This window comes from Triticum urartu, chromosome 1 (genome assembly GCF_003073215.2).
Source record: "Triticum urartu cultivar G1812 chromosome 1, Tu2.1, whole genome shotgun sequence".
NCBI classification, from domain to species: Eukaryota; Viridiplantae; Streptophyta; class Magnoliopsida; order Poales; family Poaceae; genus Triticum; species Triticum urartu.
In genome coordinates, this window is record NC_053022.1 from 554,027,481 (window position 1) to 554,038,346 (window position 10,866).

At 42.7% G+C, this 10,866-nt stretch overlaps 1 pseudogene; it reads right to left on the bottom strand.

The window, feature by feature from the left end:
* Positions 1-4,534: 4,534 nt before the first annotated feature.
* LOC125533126 lies at positions 4,535-10,312 on the bottom strand (annotated as a pseudogene).
* Positions 10,313-10,866: the final 554 nt, after the last annotated feature.

A 10,866-nucleotide genomic window follows, 5' to 3' on the forward strand; every position in this document is an offset into this window, starting at 1 on the left:
ATGCCATCCAACAACTTTAAAAGTGGGAAAAACTATGTGAATTTCCAGAAAAGTTGCCACTACATTTACGACTTGCCATCATGTTATTTTTTACAAAAATGGCAGGGTTTACCAAAACATATTAAATTGTCAGGGCAGAAAGAATATGTTACAGAAAATGACATGAACTAAAATGTTCATCCATACACTATAAGTTCCATGATGCATGTTTCGGAAAATGACATGAACTAAAATGTTATATAGATCATCATCCATACACTATAAGTTCCATGATGCATAGGCTATATTTGCCATGAGCCATGGCAACTTTGTTGAAAAAATGTTCTATATATCATGATACATAGACTAAAAAATGCATAGACTTTCATGACATGATAAACAAATAAAAACACAGTTTTGTTGTGATAATAAAGCCCAGATTTACCATCCTATGAAAACGGAAAGATGAATTAGCCATAATACATAAGAGTGACAAACAAACTAGTACTAAAAAATCCCAATGGTTCAAACGGAAAAAATGTCAGTCGTGCCTACAAGCAAAATTTGCCATGGTCAAAAATAGATGTTTTTTATATTAAGTAAAAAGGAAAAGTTCATGGCAATTTGCATCTGTATCACGGGGGCAAAAAAATGGATTAAAAAATTTGTTTATGTTTTTCCGTGCCAATCAAACAACACAAAAATGATTAAAATTGCCATGGCAAATGCATATACAAATTTGCCGTGGGACTTTTTGTCAAAATTGCCATGCTTATATATGATTTCTTTGCCATTATTGTGAAATAATAAAAAAAAGATATCAAAAATTGCCATGGCAAAAACATGTTCCATGGTATTTTATCAAAACTTGCCATCTTTGTTTAATAAATTTGTTGTGTATATAAAACAACACGAAAACAAAGATAAAAAATGTAATGGCAAAAGCGTATTCTAATTTGCCATGGAACATTTAATCAAATTTGCCATGCTAATATAAAAAAATTACCATGAATGTGAAAAAAATACAAAAATGATCAATAGTTGCCATGGCAAAAGCATGCTGAAAATTGCCATGATTGTGAAATAATAATAATAAAAAATTGCCATGGCAAAAGCATGTTCAAAACTAACCATGCTATTTTATCAAAACTTGCCATCTTTGTGTAATTAAATTGCCGTCTATGTGAAACAACACGAAAATAAGATCAGAATTGCCATGGCAATGCATATTCTAATATGCCATAGATTTTTTATCGAATTTGGAATGCTAATATAAATAATTTTGCAATATTGTGAAATATTACAAAAATGATGAATAGTTGCCATGGCAAGGGAATGTTCAAATTTGCCATGGCATTTTACCAAAATTTGCCATATTTGGTGTCATTAATTTGCCATGTAACGGAAATAACACAAAAAATTGTCAAATTTGCCATGGAAAAAAAATGTATATTTGAATGCCATGGCAAATGCATATTCAACTTTTTGTGGGGTTTTTTTTTATCAAATTTGCCATGCTTATGTATAAACAGTTGCCATGAATGTGAAATTATACAAAAATTGTGATGGCAAAAAGCATGTTCAAACTTGCCATGGCGTTTAACCAAGACTTGCCATCTTCTTTGGTATTAAGTTGCCGTGTATGTGAAACAACACACAAAAAATTGCCATGAACATGGCAACATATTAAACTACATTTGCCATGCTCTCATAGAACTCAAATTGCCATGTTGCAAAGAAAAACATGGCAACACATCATATATTTTCATGGCAACACAACCCTTTTGTTAGTTCTGTGGCAACACATCATGGAAAATCTAAAAAGTTGAGTTGCCATGGCAACTAAAAACGAAAAAGTTTGACATTTTGATAAAAATAACACGGCAAATTTGAATGTGTATTTGCCATGGCAATATTCTCCATCATTTCTTTGTGCTATTTTATCCGTGGCAAATTTGTTAAACATTTTCCATGGCAAATTGTTGTAAATTCATGTCATGGCAAATTGTTCTAAATTTATGTCATGGCAAAATCTGTATTTTTTCCATGACCAACACTCTAGTTAGCCATGGCAAATTTGTAATTTTTTTTCACATGACAAACAATCTAGTTAGCTCAAAGGTAAATTTGCCATGGCAACTATACCATCTGGATGAGGGTAAATGTGCCACCTGAACTAACTTGCCTCTTCAAAAATTAAGATGGCAGAAATGGTAGAGGCATACTAGAAAAGCCATAGGACAGATGGCAAACATACTGTATGTGCTGGCCCATACATGCAATGGCGGAGCTCGCCGTAGAAAACTCGCGGCGGACACCTGCGCGCCCATGGCCGGGCCCATGGGCACCCGCCGCATCTGGAAGCACCCCGCCGTCTTGATGCCGCCGCGCTCGGAGATAGAGGGAGTGACCTCCGCCCGCCGGCCCACCCCCACGACGGAGACGCCGTCGCCTGCTCTGCCGTCCGCGCCGTGGCTATCGCCTCCGATCCCCTTGCATCGGTGCCTCCATGACATAGCTGCCGCAGCCCCCTTCTCGCGCGGGATCTGGAGAAGTTTGCCGTGTTTTAGAATTTTCCAGAATTTAACAAGTAAATTTGACATGGCAATGTAGGTACGAAATTTGCCATGGCAAGTGAAAACTATATGTTGCCATGGCAATGAAAAGTGTAGAATCTGCCATGGATGTGTAGTTATATTTTCCATGTCAACAAAGATAGAATTGCCATTACAAATATAAAAAAGCAAAATTTGAAGAACCTGCCAAAAGAGCATTACAAAGGAAAGCTGAAATTTGCCATGTTTGGAAAACATGAATGTGATGGACTTCATGAGATCACAATGCACAAGAAAAACACATAAACACATGACAACAAAACAACACTTATATGACAAATGGCACAGACGACTGTATGATCCTCTCCATGAAGATTTGAATTGCCATGGCAACTACTATGTCCCATCCAATACTAAAAACATGAAAAAAAAATACGGATTGGAAATTACCATGGCAACTATGGATTGAACACGGAAGGATTAATATGAAAAACTATCACAAAACATTATATTGAAAAATGAAAACAAAAAACTTATCATCAATTGACAATAATCATCGCACTAAAATATTGGGCACCTTGGCACAGGTTGTTCATTCATGAAACAGACAAATCTTCTGAAATGCTAAAACAGGGTAAGGTATAATGAAGCTTTAGCTAAGTGAATTACGATGTGGCTCACAACACAAACTGCATGATGCTGAAAAACAGCACAAGTACTCTAAAAGTTGAAATCTGGCAACTCCGGCCACGAATTCAAAGGGCACAACGCCTCTGTATATCGATATTGAGGGAAGGAAGCAGGGGTAAGACGTAGCTCACCTTGGGGACGTGCTGGTGAGCACGGAGGTGTCCAGGGAAGCAGGATGACGGCAGGAACTAGAGGAGAGCATCGACGGCGAGCCCGCCTCACACGCGCGACGCCGTCCTTCCGTCGGTGAAACTCCTCTCTGTAGTGGCCCGCCTCGGCTCCGCTGCCACCAGCCATGGGAATGGCTGCGCGGGGGAGGTTAAGATGTCGGCCACGCCGTGCGCTTCCACGCCCTCGAGCAATCCACTGCGCGCGTCTCCACATCGTCGTCGATGCGCGCTGCGCCACCCCCGCCGCTGCCGACCCCGTGCTGGATGCGGGGGCTGGTTGGAGGGGATTGGCGCCCTCGCCGTCGCCTGGGTTGGCGCCGACGGCGCCCGTGGCCTGCTCTGCCAGAAGCATCCCGTGCTCCGTCGGCTCCTCGTCCGCGACGCGATGCCGAATCAAGGCGGAGCTACACGCGCTCGGTGCGGAGACAACGAGACCCGACCTCACCTGCCAACCGCGGCGATGACGGAAGGCCGACGCCGGCAGCCCGTCTTCAGATCCGGCGAAGAAAAGGGGAAGAAAACAGTGAGGAGTATTGGGGGAGGAGGCCGCTGGGGTGGGGTGAAGGAGAGTTGTGCCATCGCGGTCGCCGGCCACCTGACGGAGCCGGAATCCTCTCTGAATCGACGGGATCCTCTCTCTCTGCTCACTTACTCCGTGTGGGGAGGGGGGGGGGGAGGTGAATGAGAAGGGTGGGAGTGAGCGAGCGAGGAGAGGACAGCGTTCGGGCGAGGACCCAAGCAGCCCGCACGACCGCTACTGCTGACGTGTCTGTGCGCCCTGCTTTAAGATTGATGCAACGCATCTAACGGCAGTGAGGGCGTTCGGTCGAAGTGGTCTCAGCCGACACGTGTGGGCGTTAATATTTCCGTTTTTTTAAAAATCTGGTTTATGCCTTTTTGCTTTTTATTTTAAATTGTCTATTCAGTCTTTTTCCCTTTCTGTGATTCTATATGCACATACTATTTTTAATAATATGTGATAAACATTTTGCAATACACGATGAACATATTTTAGAATATGCGATAAACACTTTTTCAATAATGATTAACTTTTTTCTAATAAGGGATGAACATTTTATAAATATGCAAGAACTTTTTGTGTGAGATAAACATTTTTCTTAGAGACATGACAAATATTTTTCAAATATGCGACCTACATTGTTTAACATGAATAACATTTTAATAGAAAGTGGATATTTTTCTCAATACGTGGTGATTATACTATGGAAATTTTCAAAAATATGGGATGAACATTTATAAATGTCAGACGGGTCATTTGACCAGCTCTTTATGGGTATCGCATTATTCACCTGTTGCTGGAAAACCTACGACATGTGTGAACACAAGGGTTTCAGTCATCGGTCAGTCTTGGCAATTTCTCAAAATCATAAATTGTAAGTTTCCAAATTCATCTCAATAATATGGTAGTCAATAACACTATAATCGTAACTATTAATAATGACCTCTGGACTTGAGTTTCAGAGTAAATCACCTCTGGGGCATTGTCAATAATCGCAACCTTTGCAAGATCAGCGTCAATAATGCTGAGATCCTTCTGATTGCTCCATCTACTGAGACGTATGGCTCATGAAAAAAGGCCGTGATATCAGTCTGATCTTGGGATCCAGTGCATTAATCGGTTGGTTTGCATAAGAACTTATGCTAGCCGTGAAGACAACAAGCTGAAGCATATGAGCCGCCTCTTCAAGGAAGGCATCCAAATGTGGTCTCTTATTCACGTGGATAGTGTACTATTGTTCTCCACAGCGCATAGGGAATGAAAGGTCCGCGCCATGGTCGTACCTTGCTGAATGGATAAGGGTGCCTATGCAACAGAAAATTAGCATGTCAATAATTTTAAGTTCATGAAAGAAACTTACAGGAGAAAAAAAACATTTAACAACTTACCATCAAGATCAAGTGCAAGAGTGATATTCTTCCTAGGTGCCAGTAACATTGGTACGTCATCAATCAGATCCATGTCAGTAGGATCAACTAATTCAGGTATAGGCGCTAATTCCATTCGTACATCAGTTTCATCCATGCCATTCATCACAGTAAGATCAATTATTTTAGGCGAAGAGCAAGTTGAAGGCTGACCAAGGAATTGAGACTGCTGGTTATTATCAAAGCACATTTCTGCAGTTGTACCAGCAAAGGCAATACTGCTGGCCCCTACATTTTCCTGAATGGAAGGGAGTACTCCATGACTGCCGCTCTTGGTTGTCAAGTCATCCATAGCATAGTTATTACTTAGAACCCCATCTGAAGTATTAAGCATATAAAGAGGAGAATCCTCAGTTGGGAAACTGGACAGCAGGCTGCAACTCTGACCCGAGTCTTGAGTTTTTTCATTACTATTGATGATAGTATGATTTGGTGCTGCTAAAATTCCAACTCCATCAGCAAAAAAGGGAGGTCCTGCTAGAATTCCATCTCCATCTGCAAAAGAAAGAAAGAAAAAACAAGGAAAACCCTAACACAATGGTAAGTTCATAAGTAGTACTCCCTCCGTCCCGTAATATAAGACGTTATTACATCCAATATACTCACATTTTGGATGTAATAACATTTTATATTATGGGACGGAGGGAGTATATAAGCGAAAAATGGTTTCCCCTGCTTTATATTATAAAGAAATCATCATCATAACAAATGATACACCGATACGCCACCACTGCACACGACGCACACACCCATGCAAGATACAAAGGTGCCGCGCACCGACACACCCAAGGCTATTTTTGAACGGTTCACGCATTTGAAAATATCTTCATGACATTTTCTAAAACAAATATACAATGTATAAATGTTCATGTAGTTAGTAAACAAAGTTTTGGCCATTAAAAAAATGTTCATGACATTTTTGAACAGTGTTCACATGTTTAAAAAATATGTTCATGACATTTAAACAAAAATGTTCACGTGTTTCAGAAATATGTTCATTACGTTTTTAAAAACATGTTTATACAATTCCACTATTTGGTTTCACATGAAGACTTTTAGTATAATTAAAATAGTACGTGGTACATCACAATTCTGTACTACTATAGTTTTTCCTTTCCGTACAGTATTTGTAGAACAGAACAATTTGTTCTTTCCATCTGTCATACATATAATAGGCAGAATAGAACTCGTTCATGACTTTTAGTGGCGAATAGTATCCGAAGAAGTACGTCTATACATCCACTGTGTCCTGAACTCATGATAACCACAATACCAATATCATTTTTAGTTGAAAAGGCAAACTTCTAACATTGAAATATGTCTCATGATTTTTTTAAAGGATATATCGAGATACCATTCTACCACACAAAGGTAGTCAAAAAGATAATATAATTGTGCTTTATATGATCTGAAAGTGTATATAAATATGGAATAGAATTCGTATTGGCACAATATATTAGCTCCCAACTGTAATAGAAGTACTATATTATTTTTGAAAAGCAAGGAAAATCATCTAACTTACCACTAAACAGTGGTTGAAATATCATCATTTGGTACTAAAAACACCTTGCTGATGCTATACTTGTACATAATAATCATATCTATCTAAGATAACTTGAAGATCAACTTTTATTTTAGTAGGGGAAAGAAGCAACAATCTGCAAAACATAAATCAATAACTAACCATTAAAAAGCAAAATTAATAATACTGCTCAGTTTCAAAGCCAGCGTAGTAATACATAAGGAACCACATACATACCCTGGCTGCAGCATGTGCATTGCAAGCCATGTAGACTAAGTTAAGGGATCGGCTGCTCGGCCGGCACACGGCTGTGAGGCGAGGTGGATGAAGCGGCGGATGCGGTGCGGCAGGCCAGAGGCGGAGGTGCGGCCGTGTCCTGAGGCGACGGCGCTGAAACCGGCGAGTCTTGCGGCTCTCGTGCCTAAACCTTGGGCTCGTCTGGGCCAGAGGTTGACCCGCTCCATCCGCTCACCAGGAGTTGACCGGCGGTGTGGGGACTGCTGGATCGGCCAAAGTAATGGTGGTTTTGGCCCTACTATTCTTCAAACGGCAACTTGTCCATTGACCAAATCTGCCTCCTCGATTGGACCGCGGTCGAGTTCCATTCTTCCTCGGAGATATTCGCAATTTGTCACAAGATGCTACTGGATATCTAGAGCAGGATCGATGCGGTAGTGCGCACCCTTTTTGGGTGAGGCGCGAAGCTTCCTCTTCTGGTCGTTACCATGGGGCATGTCTTCATATAGGTTTCCATGGAACTGACAGAGATGGAGAAAGACATGGCGGACACGATCGAAGGTTTGTTTTTGGCAGAGAGAGTGTTGGTTGTGTTGAAAATGATGGGGCACAAGTTCTTTTTGTGTTTCGGGCATTCAACGACTCGCAGCAGCAGCCTTGGCAAGTGGGGGTGGCAACACAGGTGGACTGCATTTTTTGTGATGCTCCTCGACTACCGAGCCATGATTTTTAGGGTGAAAACCCAAGGTATGGCCTTCATTGGTTGTACCTGGCAATGGCCTTTCTCAAGGCATTGTTTTGGAAACTTTTTTTTGACCCGAAAGGGCAGGAGCTCTGCCATTGCATTATAGAGGAGAGAAACAAAAGTACATGGGAGTGATCAGACAGGGGCTGATCAGCCCCAAGGATTACATGGGATTATTCCCGAAAGGCCTCCTCCAAGAGGCCGACATCATCTTTAACCATTTGCAACAAAACTGGAGGTTGTGTACTAGTGGCCTGGAAGACACGGCGATTTCGTTCCTTCCATAAGTTCCAGGCCATATACATCGCAAACCTAACCTGGGTTCTCTTGATTTCCTTGGGCCCAACTGAATTCAGCTTGCGCCACCACATATTGATGGAGGTTGCAGTAAGAGCAATATCAGCCATGCGCTGGTGAATACTTCTAGCAGAGAACCAGAGTTCCTTGGCATACGACAACGGAGAAGGAGGTGTAGCGCAGTTTCCGGCGCTTGGTCGCAGAGGGGGCAGATAGGATTATGAGGCCACTCTCGGCGTGCAAGCCTGTCTGTTGTCCAATTTCTGTTTTGAAGCAGGAGCCAAATGTAGAATTTAACTTTCCCTCCGGTCTTTGCCTTCCAAACCACTTCTAGCTGCTGTTGTGGGATTCGGCCAATGAATTGAGCTTCATAAGCAGATTTAGCGGTGTAGTTTCCATTGTTGGAGCGCTTCCAGACTATTGAGTCATGGGAGGTTGAAAGTTGTATTGTCTGCATCAATTCCCAAAGCTTTATGAACTGTAAGATTTGGGTCTCTGTTGACATTCTTTGGATTCCGCACATCCATCTTTCCCCAGCAAGAGCCTCAGCCACCTTCAAATTTTCTCTCCAGGCCAATGAGAAGAGCTATGGTGCAATATCTTTAGGGGCATTACCCTGCAGCCATCTATCATGCCAAAAAAGTGCAGTTTGTCCATTACCAATGGTAATCTCTGTGCAAGCCGCAAAGAGTTTTCTATCTATTTGGTCACATGGTACTGGAGTTCCTTTCCATGGACGTTGCAGTGAGTCCCACTCATACCAAAGCCACCGAAGACGTAGCGATCTGCTAAAGAGGGCAATGTCTTTGATCCCTAGGCCTCCAAGTTTTTTTGGCGAACAACATTGTTTCCAGTTGACCATACATTTTCCTCCATGTGCCTCCTCTTCTCCAGCCCAGAGAAAATTTCTTCTACTCTTGTCCAGTTTTTTAACTGCCCACTTGTCCGCAGCAAAGCAAGTCAGGTAATAGGTTGCGATGGCCGTCAAAACAGAGTTTACCAAATCCAACCTCCCTGCTCTATTCATGAGTTTGCCCTTCCATGGTTTAATTCTTGCACTGGCTTTGTCCAGAATCGGCTGAATTTCAGCCCTTCTTGGCTTCCTAGTGTTTAGGGGCAAACCCAGGTATCGACAGGGTAGGTTTCCTTCAGCACCTCCAAACTCCATTAGAATCTCTGCGTGCTCAGGGTCTGTGCATCTTATTTTGTATGCAACACACTTGCCAAGATTGATCATTAAACCTGAGATCTCCCCAAACCTTATCAGGATCTTCTGCGCGGCTTCAACTTCTCTTCTAATGGGGTTTATGAACAGGGCAGCGTCGTCGGCATATAGGCTGGTCCTAATCCCCACTGATTTTTGCCTTATGGGCGATAAAATTTCAATATCTGTGGCTTTCAAGAACATACGCTGCAGCGGCTCCATAGCGAGTATGAACAACATGGGGGAGAGTGGATCGCCTTGCCTCAATCCCTGGTGATGGTAGAATGGATCTCCGGGGCTACCGTTGAGCATGACACGAGAGGAGGAGGAGGAGGACAGCATGATCGCCATCAGATCCATCCAGCATTGGCCAAACCCAAATCCTCTCATGACATTAAACAAATATCCCCAATGCACCGAGTCGAACGCTTTGGCAATATCCAATTTTAGGAAGACTAGTGGAAGCCTTTTGGAGTGAGCTTCCTTTATTGCATTCTGCACATATAGGAAGTTGTCCTGGATACTACGGCCCTTGATGAAGGCACTCTGGCTGGCAGAAATCATTTTTGGGAGCTCCGGGGCGAGACGATTTGCCAGAATTTTACAAGTGATCTTCCCAATGTTGTGCATCAGACTGATTGGCCTGAACTCGGACGCGAGTGTAGCGCCGTCCTTCTTCGGCAAGAGCACGATGTGTGCCGTGTTCAGAAGGTGCCAATTATCTCCTCGAAGGCTATGGAGCTGGTTTATGGCCATCAACAGATCATCTTTAGTTATGCTCCAACATTTTTTGAAGAAGCCACCAATAAAACCATCAGGACCTGGAGCTTTTTTGGCGTGCATCTCAAAAACTGCAGTTTTAAGCTCATCCATAGTGAAGCTGCCCTCAAGGTGCTGGAGGTTGAGTGTGGGCATTTCCAAAAAGTTCCATTTTATTGCGTGGCTGCGATGTTGTGCCTTCCCCATTAGCGACTTGAAGTGATCAAGCAGAATTTTGGCCTTCTTAGTGTGCTCGTGGACCATGCCGGAAGGCCCCTGAAGGGTAGGTATGTGATTCTTCCTCCTCCTCCCATTTGCCCGTAGATGAAAGAGCTTAGTATTGGCGTTTCCAACACGGATCCTTGTTAACCGTGAGTGCTGGCGCCACCGCATTCTTTCCACAGCAACAAACCCCAGAAGCTTTAGCTTGGGCATCTTTCTAAGAGTGTTTTCTTCATCAGTTAACTGCCTCTCCTCTTGTGCCAAGTCTAAAAGGAAAATCAGCTCAGTGGCCACATTGTAGAGAGCCCTTGCTCTCTTGGTCTCCATTCTATCCCACTTCTTCAGAGCCCTTGCAGTTCTTGACAGTCTTGTATGAAGGACCCTAATTGCGTCAGATGAAACAACTGGCTTAGCCCAAGCCTTATTAACAGTATCCACAAAATCGTCTTTTTTCAGCCAATAGGATTCAAATCGGAACCCTTTGAAGTGGCGCTGATGCATTGGCTTTAGTAGCAGGGGGCAATGATCAGAGATTGAAG